Source organism: Rhipicephalus microplus, chromosome X (genome assembly GCF_043290135.1).
Source record: "Rhipicephalus microplus isolate Deutch F79 chromosome X, USDA_Rmic, whole genome shotgun sequence".
NCBI classification, from domain to species: Eukaryota; Metazoa; Arthropoda; class Arachnida; order Ixodida; family Ixodidae; genus Rhipicephalus; species Rhipicephalus microplus.
The window spans coordinates 500,232,532-500,257,991 of NC_134710.1; the positions used below are offsets into that span (position 1 = coordinate 500,232,532).

At 44.0% G+C, this 25,460-nt stretch overlaps 1 protein-coding gene and 1 non-coding gene across 2 annotated transcripts in view; both read right to left on the reverse strand.

The window, feature by feature from the left end:
• LOC119160767 (organic cation transporter protein) overlaps positions 1–25,460 on the reverse strand; it is a 718,234-nt gene that overhangs the window by 522,393 nt on the left and 170,381 nt on the right. The window lies entirely within an intron of this gene.
• On the reverse strand, positions 13,317–13,389 carry TRNAT-UGU (transfer RNA threonine (anticodon UGU)). The gene has a single exon. It is a non-coding gene; the product is annotated as a tRNA-Thr (tRNA).

Below are 25,460 nucleotides of genomic sequence, written 5' to 3' on the forward strand. Positions count from 1 at the left end.
CGGGCGCTGCAGTAGAAGTGATAGCCGAACTTTGACCGATGCTGAACTGGGTACTTGGTAGCGGGCAGCACGAAACGGCTTCGGCATCTTGGTGTTTTCTACCCGACTTGTAAATGATATCGAAGTCATACTCCTGTAAACGCAGAATCCACCGACCCAAGCGTTCAGACAAGTTCTTCAGCGTGGAAGCCAGCATAGGGCGTGGTGGTCCGTAACAATCGTGAAATGACGACCATAGAGATGTCGACGGAACTTTTGCACTGAGCAGCCCACAGCCAAGAACTCCTGCTCAGTTATGGTATAGTTGTTCTCGGTCGTGGTTAGTACTCTACTGGCATGTGCAATTACTCTCTCTCTCTCTCTCTTGTGAAGAGGGGTCGCGTTGAGACAGAACGGCAACTATACCGCGGTCATTTGCTTCCGTAGGTAGAATGATCGGTGCGGCCCCATCAAAGTGGCGGAGTACAGGTTGAGACGTAAGGGCACACTTTAACATGTAGAATGCTTTTTGACATTCTTCCGACCACAGAAAGGACACGTCGCAAGCAAGAAGCTGGTGCAGTGGAGCCGCCATTGATGCGAAGTTTTATATAAAACGGCGAAAATAGGAGGCGAGACTAAGAAAACTTCGCCACTCCTTCGGTCTTTCAGGGCGCGGAAAGCGAAGCACCGCAGCAATTTTGTCTGCGTCTGGCCGAATTCTCTTTGGTCACAACGTGGCCCAAAACCTTGATAGCTTTTTTGGCGAAACGACATTTTTTGTGTTGAGTTGGAGAGCAGGTGCTGAGAAAAAGTTGACGAAAAAAATGACGATGTCGTCCAAGTAGCAGAGGCAGGTCTTTCATTTGAGACCACGCAGCATGGTATCTATCATGGGCTCAAATGTAACGGGTGCGCTGCGCAGCCAGAAAGGATTAACGTTGAATTCGTATAGCCCGTCTTCGGTTGCGAATGCCATTTTCTCTTTATGCTCTTTGTGCATAAGAATTTGTCAGTATCCAGAACATAGGTCGAGGCTGGAAAAGTATTTCACACCTTGTAGAGAATCAAGGGCGTCGTCAATGCGAAGCATCGGGTACAGATCCTTGCGAATGATCTTGTCGAGCGCCCTGTACTCGACGCAAAATGCACGGAGCCATCCTTCTTACGAACCAGAACCACAGGCGACGACCAAGGGCTAGATGAGGGGCGAATCACCTTTCGTTTGAGCATGTCAGCTACGTTTTCTTCGATAATTTTTCTCTCAGCAGGAGACACGTGGTAGGGCCGGCGGCTTACAACAGATGTTCCGACTGTGTGGATTCAATGCGTTGTAGTAGTATTGCGGCCCAACGTCGAGGAGTAAACATCGAAGGCACTTGCGTGTTTCGTCAACAAATAAGCAGCTGTTGCGTCTATGAAGGTGTCAAGTCGTCGCTAATGGCTGCAGTAAAGGCGGAAAAAGAAGCAGCCTCATTACTAGGGCTGTCATTGGAGGAGACGACATGAAGTGGCACGGCGCACGCCGGCTCGGGATCCGTCCCGCAGGCCACCGTGGTGTTCTGAGGAAGTAGAGTTTTGTCATATGTTGCATTCATGGCGGTGACAAGTGCGGAACCATTGAGAAAACGAACTACTTCGGAAGCAAGAATGATGCCTTTACCGACGCAACTATATAATGGTCAAACCAAGACGTCGCCATGGTCGATGTCTTTGGAGGTAATAGTTACAATTTGCTCTTGACCTGGCGGTAATTCGGTATCTTCCGAAGCTGTCAAATGAAGTGGCCTCTGAGGGTCATCCTGTAGCGTGCCGTCCGCGTCGGTGAGGTTGACGACGCGTTGGCCACAGCAAATAGCTGCGGAGGCAGAAGAAAGAAAATCCCACCCGAAAATTAATTGATGAGAACATTCAGTCAGGATGGCGAACTAAATGTGGTGTTGGATACCATCAATAAAAACGCGCGCTGTACAGAAAGCGGAAGGGCGAATGGTAATACCCCTGGGCCGCAACCAACGTGGGTCCATCGTAAGGAGTAATCGATTTTTTCAGACGTTGGCCTCAATCAACACGCATAACAGTAAATGTCACACCCATGGCCACCAGAGCATGCACGTACACTCATTCCACTACCACCGAAACTATGTTGCATGGGCCTGGTGGAGGAATATTAGTCCTAATTTAGAATGCAGTTTTTCCCCCAGAAGCTGCATCACTTCGTTTTCCGAATGACCGTGCAGTGGCGGATGAGGCAGGCCGAAATGGGGAGGAAGAGCGGCAAAAGGGTGAAGGTGAACAGCATCTGGAGCTCCGGCTGCTCCGTGATGCACTCGATGTGGGCGGAGAGGGAGACCAGTGTGGAGGTGATAAATAGCGTTGACCTTGATAGTACGAAGTATCTCGTTCACCCATGTCGTAACCGCGGCGCTCGTCTTGCTGGCGCTTGCGGCAGAAACGAGAAATGCGGCCGCAATATTCGCAGTAATAGCAAACTGGGTGAGATGAGCGCCAGGGGAAGGGTAGAATTCATGCGGAGTACTTGAAGAGAGTGTGGTCAGGTGTGCAGAGGAAGGGTCAGGCGGGACTGAACGAAAGTTGAGGGCAGAAGCGGCAGCGACCGACGCGTACGATGGTAACCGCACCGTCGTGTCTACTTCGCTGGGAGGCGTAGCAGCGACCTGCGCGTATGGACCGAGACGGGTGTGACTAGACGTGAGTTGGAGAGTTCAGACATGTCCATTCCTGCCCGATGATGTTGCGTAATGGCGCTCCAGTAGACTTTGGAGAACACGGTGGCGAAAGTGAGAAACCCATGTTCTGCAACTCTTAACGTATTGTCTCTTAGAGGTCACGGAGAGGTATGTTTGTCGTGGAATAATGTTACTTTATTTTATTTTTTATTATATTTGGTAATACTGTCAACCATCACAGAGGGTCAAAACACAAAGGACACACATAAAAATGTACAATGTTCATTAAGTTTTTTAATATTTCGACAACTCACAATGAAAACTGGTATTCTCTTAATTAACAACTCAACATTCAAATAACAATTCAAGAACAATTCAAAACTCAGTCACTTTTCAAAATATTTGCTATGAACATGAAGTCGCTTACATCACTTGGCATTGAAAAACAAATTTAATTTACCAATCACGTAAATGCGCTTCTACAGCATTTTTGAAAACAGTGACATCTTTTAAAACAACAATTTTGTTGGGTAGTTTGTTCCACTTTTTTATGACATCTGGAAAAAAGAATATCGAAATGTGTCAGTATTTGTACGGTATGGTTTTATGACACAATGGTGGTTAGTTCGGGAATTTCTTTTGCCTGAAGAATGTATATACTTGAGCTTATCTATTTTCAAGTGATCGTGCGTTATTTGGAACAATACTTTCAGCCTATATTTATTTCTACGTAGTTCAAGAGGATCTAGGTTGCATTTCCGTAACATCAGTGTGACTGATTCTTTCCTTCGGTACGTTGAACAAATAAAGCGCACCGCTAGTCTCTGTATTCTTTCTAGCTTCTTCTTAAGAGTAGCTTGATGGGGACTGAACTACGGATAAATATTCTAGTACGGTCCTAATGAAGGTGGTGTATGCAATATGTTTCACGTTGCGCGAGGCATCCTGCAGCTTCTTCCTCAATAGATATAACTTTTGACAGGCTTTCGTGCAAACGTTATGTATATGACTACTCCATGTTACTTTTTCCGTAATTGTTACCTCAAGGTACTTGAACTGGGTCGTATTCACCAACAAGTGTTCACCAATGCTGCACAAAAAGGAATGGATTGTTTTCTTTTCGCTGATGTGTGTAAATGTAGATTAGAATAGTTTACTGCCATTTTTTATTTCCTACACCAATTATTGAAGTTTTGCAAAGAGTTCTGAATTTTGATTTGGTCGTCTAGTTTGGTAATTGCGGCATAGATTAAGCAGTCATCTGCGAAATGTTTAACGTGAACACTCTCTTCTGCCACACTACTGATATCACTGATGTGCAGGAGAAACAATATTGGTCCCAACACAGAGCCTTGGGGTACTCCCAAAAGTATCGCCAAGGGTTGTGATAAGTGATTATCCAGTTTCACTACCTGCATACGATGTGACAAATAAGTTTCAATCTATTTTAGTACAAGTTCATTTATTCCTGCACGACGTAATTTGACGATTAATTGGACATGGGATACTTTACCAAAAGCTTTCGCGAAATCCACACATATCACATCAATTTGTTGTCTTTTATCTATAACACTTGAAAATTCATGAATTGTTTCTATTAACAGGGTCACGGTTGATAACCCCGTCCTAAAGCCATGTTCATGAGCGTATAGCAAGGCGTTCTGATCCAGAAATGCGAGTATGAATTTTGCAATTACGTGTTCAAACACTTTGCAAGCAACGGGAGTGATACTGGTCGGTAATTTGTTGCCAGTTTGCGACTCCCGCTTTTAAATACAGCAATGACGAAGGCAGTGCACCAATCTCGTGGCAGTGAGTGCGTCGCATAAAATTTCTTAAAGATAACAGTTAGATAATGTGACATTCATTTTGTATATCGCTTGAGGAATACATTTGGTATATTATCAGGACTACTAGATTTTTTCGTATCTAATATGAGTAGCTGCTGAAATACCCCCTCCCTAGCTATTTCAATGGTTTCCATCGAAACAGTAGGAAAAATTAATAAGGGTTATTCCGTACTTGCTTTAGTTTCTGGCAGGTTAAATACATACTGAAAAAAATGGTTAAACTGGTCTGCTATCACATCTTTTTTCGTTATATATCACTAACAACATGTATTTCGTCGACTACTTCTTTCCGATTGCTAATATACCTCCAGAGTTTCTCGGGCGAAGATTTAACGGAATCACTGAGAGTTTTTTCAAAAAATGTTTGTTTTGATTTAGCCTAAACATGCTTAAGATCAATTTTTAGATTTTTCAGAGCCACTGGTGACTTGCTCTTTCTACGCTGTCTCTTATTTTTTCTTCACATGAATTGTATCTCGGGTGATCAAAGGACTTCCTTGTTTTGTTTATTTAACACGTTATGGAACATTATTGTGTATGCAGTAACTTATAACACATTTAAATTTTTGCCATAGCTCTTCTACCGATTTCAATGCAGAGGTGGTCTCGAAGTTTTGAAATTAAACCTTCAAATAGTCAAGAATATAAGTATCGTCCACCCTAGCATAGTTTTCAACCTTTACTTGTGTATAGCTCTTCACATATCGCGTTGCTCGAACAGGCAGCTGAATACAGGTCCACCTGTGATCCGATATATCATATTCCACTGTCATTTTGTAATCGTTTAACTTATTGGATAGGAACACCAAGTCTTGTAACGACCTTGACATTGGCGTAATTCTGGTATCCTAAAGAACTATTTGCTTCGCATAATAGGGAAGCCTTAGTTCTAGCATTTTTTCAGCGTTTACTGGTTCCCCACCACTGGACAAAAAATGTTTCCAGTTTTTATGTGAAATATTGAAATCTCCAGCCTTTACCAACCTAGTGTTCCCATTTACATGCTAACATAAAAACTTGTTCAAACATTTCAGGAACTCAGGGGATCTTGAGGGTGGCCGATATACAAATCCAATAAGGAAAACAGTGCTGTCACAAGTTAATCTGCCCCAGAGAGCCTCTGGTACTTCACAATGAATCAATGAAGCATTTAGAGAACCTTTACAACTATGCACACCCCAGCTACCCCTGAGTCTTTGTGCTTTTTAAATATATTGTAACTGGCAGGTACAACACAGTCATTTGGCACAGTTTCATGCAACCATGTTTCCGTTATTGTGTTTATATGAGGATTATGTGAAAGCAATAAGTACTCAAGGTGTGTAGTCTTGTTCACTACACTGCGAGCATTGAATGAGAGTAATCTTAGCTATTTTCTTGGTGTCTCCAAAGAGCTGCCTGGGCTATCAGATTCGTCTCTTTTGGTTGATACGACCCGCTCAATTCGTTTCATTTTATCGGTGTCACGTTTGCCCGAGAGCAAATGGCACTTGCGTCTGATGTCGATATGGGGGGTTTAACGTCCCAAAACCACCATATGATTATGAGAAACGCCGTAGTGGAGGGCTCCGGAAATTTTGACCACCTGGGGTTCTTTACCGTGCGCCCAAATCTGAGCACACGGGCCTACAACGTTTCCGCCTCCATCGGAAACGCAGCCGCCGCAGCCGGGATTTGATCCCGCGACCTGCGGGTCAGCAGCCGAGTACCTTAGCCACTAGACCACCGCGGCGGGGCTTGCGTCTGATGTAGTGCCATGCGTTTATCTCACTGTTTATATTACGTTTATCATGCACGAGAACTACTTTAGCACCTACCTCCCTATCCGTAGCACCGCTTTGCTATAACTTCTTTCCTATCTGCACTGTTTCCTACGCGTGGTCGTTGCTTATTCTGATCGAAGTTCCTTTTAGTTTTTTGCACCTACGCGTGGTCGTTGCTTATTCTGATCGAAGTTCCTTTTAGTTTTTTGCACCTTTTAAAATTTAAATCTTTGTATTTGCCGTCGTAAAACTTCTAGATCACTGGTCTTGGTTTATCCGGGTTTACTTTGCCGATCCGATTAATTCTTTCCACCGTAGTGACTTCTACTTCAAGAACTCTAAAAAAAATGTCATTCACAACGCGTCTCTTTAACAATTGTGCAGACTCGTTCGCGCTTTCAGTGAGGCCAAACACTAAGTGATTATTTCGTCTGCTTCTATTTTCATAATCGATTCATTTGTCATTTTGCATGGTGGTCGCCAATTTATCTATTCTATCTTTCACTTCATCAAACATTGATTGATTGATCAAAACCACGCTATGATTATGAGAGACGCCGTAGTGGAGGGCTCCGGAAATTTTTACCACCTGGGGTTTTTTAACGTTCACACAAATCTGAGCACACGGGCCTACAACATTTCCGCCTCCATCGGAAATGCAGCTGCCGCAGCCGGGATTCGATTCCGCGACCTGCGGGTCAGCAGCCGAGTACCTTAGCCACTAGACCACCGCGGCGGGGCTTTCATCAAACATCGATAGCACACCTGCATTTTTTTCTGTTTTAGCATTGGCTTCAGCAATTTCTTTTTTAATATCATCAGTTTGGCTACCCAAATCATTTTGTTTTCAAGAACTTCCTGCAAAAGTTCACCAGTCTTTGGGCCGGGGTTCTTCTTAACGTCACTAGCCAGCAGCAGCAACAGAACAGACCAACAATCATTCAAAATAGCATGGCATCTGTGAGGGTACGGCAGAACTAACAACCATCTTCTCTACGACACGTAGAGCTGTAACTGATGTGCAATTGCAGCAACGGCGTTTTAGACATCTTGCTCGTCGGCCAAGGGCCGTGCCCTCTGAAGCTGACGTTCTCGCGCAGTCTGTTTTGTAGACTGGATGCCGGTGACGTCACGCCCGCGCAAACAAGCCGAGAAAGTGCGCACTCCAAGCTTGCATTCCCACAGCGCTGCTCATCGATGACGAAAGAGCAGCCTCCGTCGTCTTCCACAGGCAATTCGACGAAAAACCAAGGCAGCATCTGCAATAACAGCAACGGCGTTTTAGACATCTTGCTCGTCAGCCAAGTGCCGTGCCCTCTCGCCAATGTCTGGTTGTAGACGAACCGAGTCCAGAGTGTCGAGGCGCTGACATGTCGTTACGACGTCGGCTGTAGTAACCGGGTTCTGAGCAACCAGGGCATTGAAAGCAACAGGGCCTATACCCTTCAAAATGTGGCGTACTTTGTCGGACTCCGGCATAGACGAATTGCCACGCAGACAGAGTGCAAAAACGTCCTCGATGTACGACATGTACGACTCACCGGAATGTTGTTTTCTCTTCGCGACTGAGGACCGAATGACTGGTGTGCCGAAAACATGAAGGAGCTGCTGCTCGAAAGTCGCCCAGTCGGGTATATCGATGACGGGGATTTGCGGCCACAAGTGGCAACTGTCTAACGATTGCTTTCTGCTGTTTTAGCATTGTAAAGTTCGCCTCATGCTGACTGCCACCTGGCTGCTTATTGAAGATAGAAGACCGAAGCAATCGTGACCGTGCCATTTCCGTGACGCTGACCAATCACGTGATGTCAGCGACGATGGCGCCTTCAAACCCATAAAACCGAAGTGAAGCGACGAACCACCGGGATTTGCGGCCACAAGTGGCAACTGTCTAACCATTGCTTTCTACCGTTTTAGGTATGAATTTTTATTGTTAAAGCTGCTACTGAAATTTATGTGGCCTGGAGATCCCTCTTTTTGAACATCGGTATTGATGTGTGTAGTTATCGTGCTCGCATTGTTTTGTTCTTTGCTTGCCGAATGCCTAAATGTTTCTTCGGCAGCCGTCTCTCTACCGGATCAGGTCTTATCCGTGTACTCAGCCCTAGGCCCTCGACTCTCTTGCTGTCAATGTGTCTCGCATTGCTACTGCTTTGTGCTGGTGACGTGGAGGCAAATCCCGGTCCTAAGATCGAGGATGTTCTCAGCTTGCTAAAAAAGTGTCATAATGAAACCACGTCCAGCTTAACTGAAATCAAACAGCAGATCACAAGCATTGAGTGCCGCCTCTCAAGCCTAGAAAACACCGTTCACAAAGTATCGGACCTGACAGGAAACGTTGAAACTGTCATCGACACTGTTCAGGAAGTAAAAGGAAATGTTTGCAAGACGAACGAACGTCTTGCTGACGTCGAGGACGATATGAACAATTGAATGAGGCGAATTAACCTTATAATCAAAGGCCTTCCAGAAGAAGAGCACTAAGCCCCGCCACGGTGGTCTAGTGGCTAAGGTACTCGGCTGCTGACCCGCAGGTCGTGGGATCAAATCCCGGCTGTGGCGGCTGCATTTTCGATGGAGGCGAAAATGTTGTAGGCCCGTGTACTCAGATTTGGGTGCATGTTAAAGAACCCCAGGTGGTCGAAATTTCCGGAGCCCTCTACTACGGCGTCTCTCATAATCATATAGTGGTTTTGGGACGTTAAACCCCACAAATCAATCAAGAAGAGCACGACGGATATGCGGAGTCTGAAAGAATAGTCAAAAAATTCTTTTCAACACGCCTTAAAATTGAGGCTGGTGATATCGAACGTGCTTATAGATTAAAAAAAACCCCGACTCGACTTTAACCGCCCTATAATAGTGATTTTTTGAACTTCAAATCAAAATTAGAAGCTCGGTCTAGCGCCCCAATTTGAAAGACCTACAAAAGCTCAAAGTCTGGCTTGAGGAAGATTTCTCGCCAAAAGTCCAACTTGCCAGAAAGAAGTTACGCGACTACGCTAAAGCTCAACGTAAAGGCGATGAAAAATATACGTTGCGTTTTAACAAGCTTCAGATGCATGGTTCTACATTCTGTTACGACTCGGTAAACGATTGCGTTGTCATGTTGTTAACAAATAAACAAAGCCCTTCTGAATGACCCTGTAGAACACGTCACCACATGTTAAACTTGTCAAAATCGGTCTCGCTACTTTTATTTAATTTTCGTAACGTTTATAAAAAGCTTGATGCAATAAACGCCCCCGTGTACACGTTCTCAGCTGATATAGTCATAGGTACGGAATCATGGTTGACCGAGGACGTAACAAACAGTGAACTTTCGTTTCCATCATCGTTTGTTCTGTTTCGTAAAGATAAAATAGGTTGTCGAGGTGGTGGCGTTATTATTGCCACAAAAGAAATCTATCAGCCATCGCTTCTTCCCTCAGATTCCCCCCTTGAAATTGTCTGGGTTTCATCATATTTCCATCACATTTATTGCATAATTGGTGCCTGTTACCGACCCCCTGATTGCCGGCAGGATTTTGTTGAGCTTCTTGAGGAAGTCATTTATTCCATTCTCCTCAAGTTTCCTAATTTTTTTCTAATACTTGGTGGTGACATTAACTATCCTTCAATCAACTGGTCCACTTTATCTGTCCCTGCTCATACTAATCACCATGAACAGCTTAACTTTCTGCGCTTTCTCCATTATCACAATCTACAACAGATTGTACAGGAACCAACACGTGACAGCAATATTTTAGACCTTATAATAACCAATCATCCCGACAGCCCTAAAGTGGAGATGTTAGAAGAAATAAGTGATGATATGACAGTTCACTGCTCTCTGCCTCTTTCGCATGCCAAGAAAACAAACGTCCGACAAAATATACTTAACTACGCACGCGCAGACCCTGATAAGCTTAACAGATTGCTAGAATCTTTTTCGGATAAATTTTTATCTAACTTTCCCAATAAGTCTACTGAATAAAACTGGTGCTTATTTTGTGACAAATTAAAAGAAATAGAGCGTCTTTGTGTGCCGGTGATTACAATAACTGAAAGAGCGGATGATCCATGGTTCACCCGTGACATTAAAAGATGGCTTAATAGAAAAAAGAGAGCGTACACTAAAGCGTCGAGAACTAACGCGTCGGAGGAGTGGCAGAAATATAAAAACCTTTCCAAACAAACATAAACCGCCATTTCTGAAGCGAAAAGTAGGTACTACAATGACACGCTACCTAACATGTTCAAAACTGACCCCCTAAGAAGTTCTGGAGCACTGTAAATCCCAAGAAAAGAAAGTCGGTGCCAGCACTCTGTAGAGAGGATGGCAACACCCTGAGCTTAGCCAGCTGTGCTGAAAAACAACCTTTTTTTTTCTGAAGTTCACACAATCGAGATACCGCTCGATAGCAACCTAAATTTGCCACAGCTAACTATCTCTAATCAATTTTCTCCCGTCACAATTACTGCACACGGTGTAGCTTGTGAAATAGATTGTTTAGCTCTTAAAACCAGCCCTGTCCCTGATAATATTAGCGCTAAGCTTTTAAAACTAACCAGCCACTTCTCAGCCTCTTTGCTCACGTTAATTTTTCAACAATCTTTAGATACTGGTTGCTTACCAGAGGACTGGAAATCTGCTTACATAATCCCAATAATGAAATCTAGTGATAATACTCAGCCCAATAACTACAGACCAATCTCTTTGACGTCCATATGTTGCAAACTTCTCGAACATATCCAATTCCCAAATATAATGGCTTATCTTAATTCAAATAACTTGATCCTAAAACACCAACATGGTTTTCGTCAAAATTTCTCATGTCAATCGCAACTTTTCGAATTAATTACTGACCTTCATTCTGCGCTTAACTCTTCCCGTCATGTCGATGCCATATTTATTGATTTCTCAAAGACATTTGATAGGGTCCCCTACAAACGTTTAGAACTAAAAGTTCGCAATCTGAAGCTTGAAAACAATACAACACAATGGATACTGGAATTTCTTACTAACCGATTCCAATCTGTAAAACTAAATAGCTACATCTCGAACCCGACTAGCGTTTTATCCGGTGTTCCTCAAGGCTCGGTTCTTGGTCCTCTTTTGTTACTAATATACATTATTGACATAGCATGTAACATAAGTTTGCAAATTCGGCTATTTGCAGATGACTGCGTTATTTACAAAGAAATAACTTGCCCTACCGATAATACCAATTTACAATCTGACCTCGATAGGCTGGCCGAGTGGTGCGACACGTGGCAGATGGAAATTAATATATGGGAAACTAAGCACTTAGAATTTAGTTCTGCTCTAATCCCTTTGCATGAGTCATACACCATAAATGACATTCGAATAGATTCAGTACAATGTTTTAAAAATCTTGGGGTAATTTTCACAGCCAATCTAAACTGGACCTTTCACATTGAACATATCACTACTAAAGCAATAAAAAAACTTGGCATCCTCAAAAGGCGATTTTACCTTGCCACCGAAGAAACCAGACTGTATGCATACGTTTCCCTGATATGACCATCGCGGGAGTATGCTTCAATAATATGGCACCCTCACACTGAAAATTTAACTTACCTGGTTGAATCAGTTTAAAACAAAGCTGCGCGCTTCATAACATCGTCATACCCACCGTATGAAAGCATAAGTTCCATACTGAAATCGCTTAATCTGCCCTTCCTAGCCACGCGCCATAAACTTGCAAGGCTATCTAATTTTCTCTCACTCTTCCACAGCAACTCGCAGTTTGCGCGCAAGCATATCCTCCCGCCATCACACATTTCAGCCCGTGTTGATCACCCTAACAAAGTTAATCCCATCTTCCCGAGAACAAAAAAATACCAAACCTCGCCCTTAGCCCTGTCAATAACAAACTGGAATTCCTTGCCAGCTGATGTAGCCACTCTAACAGAATCATCATCCTTTCTGAAAGCGGTAAAAGTGTTCTTAGAAGTTCCGAACGATTAATGTAGTGATGCGGTGGTGTTGTTTGTGTGAAATACTTGAATATTTTTGTTTGTGTTCTTCGCGCCTACACTTGTTACCTGAAGCCTATTGTATTTTTGTTAACGTACCTTTTCTTCTGCAGAGTTTATATATATGTTTTTATTATCCTTTGCACTACTGTTGTGTGTACTCTTTTTTTTTTCAATTTTTTTCCATTTAGGCTTTATATAATGACGCTTCTGAATATTTATTGCATTTTACACATGTTGAAAATCTTCCTAATCCCCCCCCTATGTAATGCCCTCCCGAGTCTTTAGCATATGTGAATAAATAAATAAATAAAGTGTGGTTAAAGTATCATGTCTTCGCCACACCGGTCAAGTAGAAAGAGGCGTAACAGATTTTGGCGCTATCGTCCCAGCGATTAGCAACTATCACGCGGCTGTACTCATGGAGCCAGTCCTCCACGTCTTCCTCGTGACGACCGGTGAAGAGAGGAAGATCATGCCTATGGCTGTGTACGTAAACAGGAGGCGCGGCTGAAGACGGTGGGGGATAGATGGCAGCAGCGCCGGCAGGCTCGTTCTGTGACATGCTGCCAGACAGTGGGAGCCTGAACGGAGCATGAACCAGCTCCAGGGAGTCGAGCGAAGTGGGAGAGGACCGAGGAGCGAAAATCTACCTCAATCACGTATGACGTCTGGGTTGAGACAGCGTTTTTTCAGCCCAATGGCTCAGCAGCGGACGGGCAGTCTGATACCATGCGAGCACACACCCGATGATGATTGTGGTGACACTGAGTGAAGATGAGGACAGAGACCCAGACGGCTTATGATTTGATGATTATGATAATGCATATATGAGTGGAAGCGCATGACGAATGCCCACAAACTATATGTATACATATACATATATATATATATATATATATATATATATATATATATATATATATATATATATATATATATATGAGATATAACAGACAGTAATGCCAAGGAATGTACAGGGGAAGTTATTAGAACCAACGGAATGTAAATAAGAAGAAAGAAGAAAGAAAAAAGTAGATGAAAAAATTACCTGCTGTGAGCAGGAATCGAACCTACGACCTTCGAATAACACGTTCGATGCTCTAACCACTGAGCTATCACAGCGGCCTTCTCTCCTAAACGAGCCCTTAGGTATACACTTATTTCCCTTATTTTCATTGAACGAGGGTCTCGTACTGGCAGACTTGGTGTGTTTAAGTTGTATAAGAGGGACAATTAATCAGCTGCCCGCTCATAATAAGTTCACGTGCTACGTGACGCCAAAACATGCGCATAAGAGTGTTTTCACACTCGCCGTTTGGCTTGTAAATGGCGCTGACTGTCACTCCTACTTTTAAATTCACATATAAACCCAAAAAAGGGGATGGAGGGAAGGCCTCTGTGGTAGCTCAGTGGTTAGAGCATCGAACGCGTTATTCGAAGGTCGTAGGTTTGATTCCTGCTCACGGCTGGTAATTTTTTCATTCACTTTTCTTTCTTCTTATTTACATTCCATTGGTTCTAATAACTTCCCCTGTACATTCCTGGGCATTACTGTCCGCTATATCTCAATAATATTGTGTTAAAACACGGAAAAACGAGCCCGTAGGTATACACTTATTTCCCTTATATATATATATATATATATATATATATATATATATATATATATATATATATATATATATATATATATATATATATATATATATATATATGATTCAAACAAGAATATCCGTGGGTCCGGTGCAAATATAGTTAGAAATAAAGGAGCACACTTACGAAAATTTGATAGTAGTTTACGTTTCGGCCGTGGCACGGCCTTCGTCAGGATTAACATAAATACGAGTATGTGGCTACTTTTATGGGCAGGAAGGAACACGTCAGTACAAAATACGTGCGATCAGCATGTGAGTGTCACAAAAATTTTTTGAAACAGCCGTGACTACACTAAAGAAAACAATAAATATGCAATACAATAGACAAGATTGTGGACAGGTAAAAAGGCATTTGTAACATTTACCATTGACAACAAGTATCACGCATGAAAAAAATATATAACAAAAAATAAAAAAGTAATATATATCTGGTAACCTTTAGAAAGTATAGAATACGTTAGGGATGGTTCTTTAAATATTTCGCAAAATTTCGGACGTCAGGGCATCGTAGAAAGGCATGACACTTTGCCTACGCAATCGTTAATGCCAGATAACAGACTGTTGAACTTGTGAATCAAGAACGATTCTCAAATTTCGCGATCATGGTGCAATTTACAGCCTGATTCTAATAGTGTCACCATAATCTTGTCAAACGAATGACCTGGTAGATGAAAATGCTTGGACAATGGAAGATGTGGCAAACTGTTAAGGTGTGATTTGTGGTTGTTGAAACGGATGCGAAAAGATGTCTCGGTTTGACCGATGTATTGCATGTGGCAGATTGAGCATTCAAGTAAGTAAATGATGTTGCTGCTATCGCTGTTTAAGTGCCCTTTAATCCTAAGTGAAAAGTTAGATGCCGTGCTTTTAGCAACAGTCGCAGTGGTCATGTGCGCACACACTTTACATCGCGTTTTTTTACAGGGGTGACAACCAACGGGGGCAATGAATCTAGTCTTGGAAGAAGTTACCATGTCGCGCAAGTTTCTTGATCTCCGATATACAACCTGCGGTGATTCAGTGAAGATGTCCTTAAGCCGATCGCTCTGTGTCATTAAGTTGTAATGCTTTCTGAGTATATGTGACACGTTATGAATAGATGCAGAATGCGTTAGAACGAGGTTGGTTCAGGAAGGTGGCGCTAATCGCTTGTCCTTACTGATGAGCTCTTTCCGATCGAGATTTTGGCCCATTGGGGAGCGTCGTCAATTATTTGCGAAGGATATTGTTGTTCGGTTAATGCTTTACGGAGCTGGTCACAGTTGCGAGTGAATTCCCTGTTGTCCGAACAAATTCCTTCAAAACGATTAGCTTGACTATAGGGGATACTTGTTTTGCAGTGTTTGACATGGCTACTTTTAAAATGAAGATATCTTTGTCGGTCAGTGGGCTTCCTGTATAGGTTTGTCGTTAGTTTACCATTGCTTGAAGCTACATTGACGTCAAGGAAGTTTATGGTGACTGGTGAATAAGAGTGGGAAAAGGGGATGGATGGTTCTAATTTGTTGAAGTCTGCAATGAAAGAATGTAATGCCGCTTCACCATGGTGCCAAATTTAGAAAATGTCGTCAATGAAGCGTTTGTAATAAAGTGGTTTAAGGTCACGAGTGGCGATAAAGTTATTTTCTAGAATGCCCATGAAGATGTTCGCATGATTGGGACCTATTTTTGTGCCCATCGAGCTGCCGCTGGTTCGAACATAATGTTCATCGTTAAATTCAAAGTTGGTATGCTTGAGTATCAGTGATAAAATAGTGCCCAAGGTGGAACCGTCGATGGGTTTGTCATTTACCGAGTCATTGTATGCTTGGAGTTCAGAATGAATACCGTCCGCATGGGGTATATTTGTGTACAGTGACACCACATCTAGTGTGACCAGAAGAACCTCACTCGGAACATGCATACATACAATGTTACGCAGAAAGTGATTAGTGTCCTTGACATATCAAGAAAAGTTAGCAGGAATTGAACTAATTAAGCTGTCTGCATATCGAGACAGGCTTTCCGTGATGGTTCCTATTCCTGAAATTATTGGCCAGCCTGGATTGTTTTGTTTATGAATCTTACGAAGCAGATGAAATCTACCATCTACCGGACTCAGGGGGACTAAGGATTTAAGCGCAGTTTCTGGAATTTTATTTTTTCTTACAAGCTCTTTTAAAGTTTCTTTTACTTTGGTCTTGAATTCCTTGGTTGGGTCGTAGCTCAAATGTCTGTAAAATGTGTGGTCATTCAATTGCCTGTGGGCCTCACGAAGGTAATCAGCCTTATTCCTTATTACGATTGCTCCCCCTTTATCGGCCGGTTTGATTACGCTGTCGTCTCGGGAAGCCAGGGTCTGGATCGCTTGTTTTTCTTTGTCGCTTAGGTTGCGGTGAAACGGCGATTGCTTCTTGTATGCTTCGAGTACATCTCGCTACACTGCTCGGATGTGAATATCGAGAGATTTATCCCTTCGGGAAGGGGGGTCCAGTGCTTAGTAGAAAAAAATGCTGTTTTGATAAATTTAAACCGATAGTGAAAGTATTAGGGTAAACGCATGCTTCTTTCAAACTTGTGTAAGTCACTGATTAGTTGGAATTCATTGTATCCTCCAGTGGCAGGATGAAAGTTCAAATCATGGGAAAGTACGCTCAATTCTTCAGCTGATAACGTGGCACTAGAAATATCTACTATATTTCCAGCTTCTGCGGAGGACGAATGCACTGAAGACGTTGCGTCATCAGGCGTGTTGACGCTTGTGCAAATGTTATCGTGCATCAACTTTTTATATTTTTGTCGTGGAGCTCGCGAATCTTTCTTGCCTGTAGTTATCAAGCGACGCCCTTTCATCGGCAGCGAAATTCCGCGTAGCAAAGAGTTGGTTCTCTTTGTTCCTTAGCTGTTTTCGGGATGACTCATAATGGTTAGTGACAATGCGCGTGAGTTCCAGAAACGCTCGTTTGAGTGTGTTGTCCCACCTGGAGAGATTATTGCCAGTTATTTCAGACGTAGCAGGCCTCAAGTCAAGGCTTAAACGTTTAGGTACTTTTGATGTAGCAAATACATTTTTAAGGTGGAAGCATGCAGGTCACAGCGAATACGCTTTTCGATTACTTTTCTCAGCTTCAAAAAATGCACTGAGGCATCCCCGGCTAGGTGGTAGTCATTCGGTTGCTTGGGTAGGATCATGCCGCTTGCTTCTGAATTGGTACCTTGACTGGGAGGCAGAGAAGCGGCCGGTGTTGCCTTGCTGCTCACTGGATTGTTCGTAACTCTGTAAAAAGACATTGCTTTGTCTGTCATCGTCGTGGTAATTGTCCTTGCCGGTGTCTTGTTTCTCGTTGTCAGGCTGGTCGTTGCGTTGGTTGATGGTACACAGCTTTACGATGTCTTTTTTGTTGGTGTCAACTTATTCACTGCATCTCTCGCCGTGGCCTTGTTCTCAGAAGCCCTCCTGGTTGATGGCCACCTTGTCGTTGGCTTGCTTGTCGCTGCCCTGCTTCCATATGTGTTCTTTGCTGTTCTCGCACTTGATCGGCCTGTCGTTGAGCGAATTTATATCACTCCGGTACCACTTGATGGCATTCTCGCAGAGGGTGCAGCCACTTACTCAGATGACGGAAGACTGCCGTGAGAACAAGCTTTCATGGCACGAGGCACATTACAAATAGTTCCGCTGCTTCTGTAGTCTTCCCAAGCAGAAGATGACGCATCATGTGGATTTTCGAAGCACAACTGTCGAAAGTGACAGGCAAGTAGCGCAAAGCCTTCGAAACTTGGGTGGAGACCGTCACTTGCGAGCACGCGAGATGGCGGGAGCCATTCAAATCCATCATTGACGTGAAATACCAGCTTTGAACGTTGGCCAAAGTTCCGAAGGAGCTGGTTGAAAAATCTTGCAGACTTGTTGCAACGTTGCACAAAGGCTTCATTTCTGCTACCTTGATGGCGGTTGCAGGATCCTGGCAGGACCAGGCTTGCGTATATTCGACGTATAGCGGGGCGCTGTTTTGTCACGATATCCAACATTACGCGGTACCTGGCAAAAGCCACGTTGGCAGAACACTTTGGGACGTCATTGCTGGAACGTATATATATATATATATATATATATATATATATATATATATATATATATATATATATATATATATATATATATATATATATACACATATATATTTATCGGGGCGTCATCAAGGTATATTAGAGGGTCGAGAAGTCTCGTAGTCTCGTTATAACAGTTCAGGATGTGGTGACAGTAAGGGTCAGTAGGTTGTTGGGATAACAATAAATCACACTCGTTCGGAAAAGTTGGGTCCAGAGTAGCTATGGACGAAACATGTGAACATGTGGGGAAGAGACAGCCGAAAGCTCGTCGCGTACGGCAGTGATGGGTTTCTTCATCACCATCATCATCATCATAATTATCATCATCATCAGCCTTACTGCGTCCGCTGCAGAACAAAGGTCTCTCCCATGTTCCGCCAGTCAACTCGGTCCTGTGCTTGCTGCTGCTAATTTATACCCGCAAACTTCTCAATCTCATCTGCCCACCTAAGCTACATGTCTCCCACTAACCCACCTGCCTTCTCTGGGAATCAACATAGTTACCCTTAATGACCAGCGGTTATCCTGTCTGCGCGCTACATGCCCGGCCCATGTCCATTTCCTATTCTCGATTTCAACTGTGATATCCTTAACCCTTGTTTGTTCCCTAATCCACTGTGCTCTCTTCTTGTCTCTTTAAGTTACACCTACCATTTTTCTTTCCATTGCTAGCTGCGTCGTCCTCAATTTATGATGGTTTTGTTAGGTGACTTCAAAGGCAGCGAGCAACGCGAAAGTGCGTCGGCGTCTGGATGTTTTTCCCCGACTTGTGTGTAATACCGAAGCCATATTCTTGCAAGCGAAAAATCCAGCGGCCACGGTGGCCAGACAACTTTTTGATTGTCGAGAGCCAGCACAAGGCGTGATGGTCCATAACCACAGTAAAGTGGTGGCCGTGGAGATAAGGCCGTAACTTTTGTATAGACCGCACGACCGCTAGGCACTCTTGTTCGGTGGTAAAATAATTCTTTCTGCAGGGGTCAGTGCACGTCTTGCGTATGAGACGACCCTCTCACACGAAGGTTTGTCTCGCTGTAGGAGAATACCACCAATGCCATGACCAGTAGCGTCTATATGCAGGAGCGTAGGCGTGGTTTCATCGAAATGACAGAAGACTGGTTCGGATGTGAGTGCACACTTCAGTTGGGACAAACACCGATTCACATTCAGGAGACCACATAAAAGCGTCGCTTGATCCGAGCAAGTTGTGCAATGGTGAAGGTATTGAGGCGAAGTCTTGAATGAATCGGCGGAAATAAGAAGCGATGCTAGGAAACTGCGCAAATCTCTGGCTTTTTGGGAGCGCATGAAGTGTTGCACCGCAGAAATCTTGTCTGGATTAGGTTGAATGCCGTCCCTGCTTACGATGTGGCCTAACACATTAATTGTCTTGCTCGCAAAACGGCACTTCTTGGTGTTCAGCTGAAGGCCTGCGTTTTCAAGGCACGCGAGAACTTCGTCCAGTCGTTGCAAGTGCAGAGGGAAGGTTTACGGGAAAATAACGATACCATCTAAATAGGACAAGCAAGTTTTCTCCTTCAAGCACCGTAAAACTGCGTCGATCATCCGCTCGAAGGTTGCTGAAGCATTGCAAAAGCCAAATGACATGACCTTGAATTCGTACAGCCGATCTGGTGTTGAAAACGCTGTCTTTGTCGTCCTCGTGCATGGATATATGCAAATAACCTGAACACAGGTCTAGGCTTGAGAAGAACTCGGCACTGCGCAGTGAATATGAAACGTCGTCTATGCGCGGCATTCGCTAACCATCCTTGTGGGTAATCTTACTAAGTGCCCTGTAGTGTACGAAAATTCGCATGAAACCATCTTTCTTTTTTCCTTAGCAAAACAACGGGAGATGACCAAGGACTCGCGGAGGGTATGATGTTTCATTGCAGCATATCGGCGACATTTTTCCAACGACCTCGCGCTTGAATGAAGAGACGCGATATGGTCGACGGCGTACGATGGAAGTGCCATCGGTCGTGACACGGTGCGTGATAATGAACGTCAGTACCAGAGATGAAGAATAGGCATCAAACAACTTCTTACGCTTTTGTATGAAGGCAAGCAACTCATCTATCTGTGAAGAGGTTAGCTCAGGACTAATAGTCACGGCGAGAGCATAAACACGTCCTGAACGTCCAATAGAAGGAAGGTCAGAACACGCTGGAATACGCGGGACAACAACGACAGGCTGGGATTTGGTAACGCAAGCCGTTGTGGTGCCTTTAGGAACGAGAATTCTCTCAGATGTCTAGTCTGTAGTGTGGAGAAGTCCAAAGCCACTGTGGAACCGTACTAGACCTGAAGCAAGGACTATACAACATGCGACACAGCGTGCAGATGGTTGGACAAACACGTCACCAGAGTCGATCACGTTAGAAGCGATGGGAACTATTCACTGATGACCGGGTGGTAGCTCGGCATCTTCCGCAGCGAAAAAGCAAACGTGCTTGTCATTCGCATAAAGGGGATAGTCAGTATTCATCATATAAATAACGTTTTCTTCACAGCAGATGGAAGCGTTCGCCGTAGACAGAAAACCCCAGTCTAATATAGGCTGGTGGGCACACGAACTCAGCACATTCTTTAAAAAAGTTAGTAAAAAGGTAGCAACTGCAAGCAAACAGATAGCAATTGCAGTGCTTACCACCTTTCTCAAACCATTACTACCCTTTTATACCTGTTTTCTGCCTACGTTAGTAAACAATTACAAGCTGATGCCATTACTAACTTTTGCGACCTGTTACTACCTATGTTAGTAAACAGTTAGTAACTGGAATGAAAGAGGTAGTAACAGCATCTTTTACTACCTTTATTGTTCCGTTGCTACCTTTTTGCTACAAGGCAGCTTACAACCCCAAAACAGTGTGTGATTCTGATTCTGATAATTTATGCGAGGAATAGTCTCGACGTACCATCATTAAACAGAAAGATGACGCAGGAGATATCCATAGATAAGGAAAAAATTGTTATATATTACGTAAGTGAGATATGTAAACGTCATTCTGATATTGTCGAAGCGAAGAAGTACAAGTTAACAAACCATTAGCAAGTACTACACGCATTGTAATAGACAATTACAACAAACTTAGATAAAACAGAGAATTAGCAAGACCGGCGGATCAAAATGACAAGACGGTCACAATTATTCCGGAGGACGGTCACAATTATTTCACTGTGAAGTGTCTCCAAACATTATTGTTGTTTTGGCACGTCACACCCCAAAAACACTGACCCGCCGCGGTGGTCTAGTGGCTAAGGTACTCGGCTGCTGACCCGCAGGTCACGGGTTCGTTTCCCAGCTGCGGCGGCTGCATTTCCGATGGAGGCGGAAATTTCGTAGGCCCGTGTGCTCAGATTTGGGCGCACGTTAAAGAACCCCAGGTGGTCGAAATTTCCGGAGCCCTCCACTACGGCGTCTCTCATAATCATATGGTGGTTTTGGGACGTTAAACCTCACAAATCAATCAATCAATCAATCACCCCAAAAACAACTATTACCTTTTAACTGCTGATATACTAGCTAAGTAAAGCATTCAAATGCACTAAGACTATGTTAACATGTACGGTACATTGTTTCAGCCAATGTAAATAATGCCTTTTTGTGACCCTTTTATGATATAGATATGGCATATATTTTTTACAACTAAAGCTGATTAAAAGTTTTGTGCTACGTTCCCAAACACACGTAGTCAAGCAGTATGATATAGTGCTCCAGATTAACATTTGCAATAATTCATCCAGAAAGACAAGTGATTCCCTGTGCCAGATATGCATTTGCAAAGTAGGGGCTATATACCACACGTGTAATCAATACTGTAGCGTAAAAAAATAGTGAACTTCTTAGGTCTATGTACTCATCACACTCATCGCACACAACGCAAGATTACCCGAAGTTGTTTAGTAATGACACATTAATTGACCAACATAAGCAATGAAGAGAGACTATGCCAAAATAAGTGAACAGGGTGGTTTCGCTTGGTACTTTTTTTTGAAACCTTTAAGTCTTACTACCCATAGGTGGTAACGGCTAGGATAGTAACAGTTACTACATGATGGTAGTAACAGCAAAGGTGGTAACTGTTACCACCCTCGCCGTTACTAACTACACTTACTACCAGGGTTATAACGTATGTGACAAACCGTTACTACCGGACAGTTAGCACGTACTACTACCTTTTATCTAAGAGTGCACGGCAAATCGTACAAAGTGGAGACCAGCAATGAAAACACGAGTGGTGCACATACGACAGGTATAATGGCATCCCCTTGAGCAGCGAGCACTGTAGATTCATCATAAGGGGTGGTGACTTTTCGCACTCGTGAGCACAAGCAACGATCAACCCAGACAAACTAGCACCAGTGTCTGTTAGAGCGTCCACGTACCCACCTTCCATTAAAACAGACATCATTTTATATGGAAGCACTGCAGAAATTCGTCTTTTCGTTGAATGTAGCTTTTCCTCCAAAAGCTGCAGAGACCAGTTTTCCGGGCGTTGGTTGGTGAATTGTGAGACAGGTTACAATGAAGACGTAGAGCGGCGGAGGGGTGATGTTGAGCGGCGTCTAGTAGAGCAGTAAGAAGGGGTTGTCTCAGATGTCGCAGCTGGTGACGGAGAACGACGTAGCGGCGGATCATAAGGATGGCGTTTGTCCACGCTTGTCCCATCATCCCGTTCATAGGGGTCGAATCCAAGACGCTCGTCCTGCTGACGCTTCTTACTGAAGCGTGCAATGTGGCCCCGATATCCGCAGTAATACCAGATCGGACAAGGTGGCCGCCATGGTGGGTAAAAGGGCTGGCTAGGCGCACTCGGTGTCATCGAACCCAGGGGGACAGGCGGCGAGTGTGCAGGCATTGGTTGTACGACGGGTGGTGAACCAGCGAGGACTTGTGCGTACGTCACCTGGAGTCGAGGTACTGGAAAGTCTACATACGCTGGCTCAGCCATGGACGCCAACTTCTCTTTGATAACATCACGCAAAACAGTGCTGAAGGGGGAGATGGACTCGAGGTCACTGAGAGGCCGAAAGATGTCAGCTTTTCCTGTATAATCCCCCGGATCATAGCACGCAATGAGGGATCAGTCGTGGTGGTGTTTTCAGGGCTTTGCGGCGCTACTTTTGCAACTCAAGTTCCTCTAGGCGTTGGCACGTGGCAACAACGTCAGCGACTGTGGTCAGGTTTTGTATAATCGAGGCATTCAAAGCGATCATGCTGATATCTTTCAAGAGATGGCAAATCCTCTCTGATTCGGACATGGGCGTGCTGAAACGGTGACAGAAAACAAGCACGTTCTCTATGTACGAGGTGTAAGACTCACCACGTTGCTTGCGAGCGTCCATTTCTTCTTCGTGACAGCTGAATGAACCGCCGAGGCACCGTACATTTGGCGAAGCTGTTGCTTGAAATGTGTCCAGTCCGTGCGATCTGTAGTACCATGAGTTGGACATGACGCACGAAGAACACAGGGCACGGCGCCGAAGCGCCGGCTGTCAAGAAGTATGCACCAGCCGGTAGCCAAGCAAGAACTTGTTTATTAGATACAATGCCGTGCATATATATACAGTGTAGCACCCCTTTAGGGCGAAACTACTACGCATGAAACCGACACTAACACGCCACATCAATGCCCCCCCCCCCCCTAGAATAAAAAGAACATGTGGCTCAAAGAATCTTATACAAGGAATAATGCAGACTATTATCATTATTTTGAATTATTATTAGAATTATAATGGCCAATAAGTAACTTGTATTACGTTATACAATTTTAGAGTAGTGGTATGACACATAGGACTTGTACTACTATACTGACAACCACAACATCCCCCCTCCTTTTCTTGTAAAACGTAACCAATTGAAAAAGAAAGAAGCGACATGAGAAGGATAAAAAAAGCATAGCTATGTACACAGCGCACTATGACTAAAAGCACTTATACAAACATTATAAAACAAAAAATCACAGCATACCACTGTACCAAGCGGTCGACTTAACCCTTATACAATAAATTCACAGCATACACACAACAATGCACACGTATGGTACAGACTCCATTACACGAGTAAGAAGAAGAATTTAGGACACGAAGCCCTTAAACCTGGACGGTTTCTTACGCGAACGTTTAGAACGCCGAAGGTCATTGCACTCTGAAGCGCTCCCTTGTGAAGCATGAAGTTTTGTATGTGAAGATGAGCCTACTGGCTCGACTTACGCGCTCCTCAGGCACAGCTGAGAGCGTAGAAATATACCTGAAGTCAGACGACTCGCTTAAAGTCCCTGAGTTATAGCTGGAAATGGAGAACTCTCTCGCGAAACATTGGAACCTGCAGGTTCGGAAGGATGTCCATTAGTGTTAGGAAGGATACTGGCAAGGAGGCTGGGCTCGCCAGTGAAGTAATGATATGGAGCCTGAATCCGAGAACTCTGAAGCGTGCTCGGTACACGGTAAAACTTCATGGTGACTGGGCACCACTGCCGGACTTGCCTGAATAACACTTGCAGTGGTGCTATGTGCAGTGGTGCTATGTGCCTGAATAACACATAGCACCACTGCCGGACTTGCCTGAATACCGGCGCCTGAATAACATTTTCCCCAGAGAAAGATGGTGATGCTGCAGTAATAGGGATAGAAACCGCTCGTGGAACCGAGACATCGTATTGCGACTGGTTCTGCAAAGGTATTGAAGAGTGCAAGTGTGAAGGTGGTTCCCATTCGGAATGGACGATTGCAAGTTTAGAAGCATTCCCTACTGAACAATCACTGAGCTTAAATGTCCGGGATCCCACCGCAGACATAACGGTGAACAGATCTCGATAGTTGTGTTTTTTCCCTGAAACACGTACTTTGACTTCTTGGCCAACGTGAATGACTGGAGGCTTCGCTACTCGCTTCTCATCTACATAATTCTTCCTGTATTTTTGCTTATGAATACTTCACGTCCTTATGGTATTGTCCAAAAAGAACTGAAAAGTTGAAGGCAATGGCAGATCAGTTATGTGAACCGCTGTGCGAGGTCGACGCTTAGAAGCATCATCGTGGGGGACGATCCCGCAGTTGGCTGAGAATAAAAACGGTAAGTACCCAAATACTCTGTAATAGCCTTAAATAAAGGACGTTGTTCTATTTGGACTAGTTGAATGTACTTCTTCAGGACCCTGTTGAACCGCTCAACCTGCCCATTGGCTTGAGGATAGTAGTTGGAAGAAGAGAGATGTTTAATACCTCGTTCGGAAGAAAAGTTTCAAACTGATGAGACTTCAACTGTGGACCATTGTATGTTACTAAGTATGCTGGAAAGCCTCCACGGCAGAGGACGGAAGTCAAGAAGGTGATGACTGCATCGGACGTAACGTCTCGAACGAAACAAACCTCCGGCCATTTGGAGTAATAGTCAAAGTGATAGCAAAGCGACAATCTGAGGCAACATATGAAACAGGA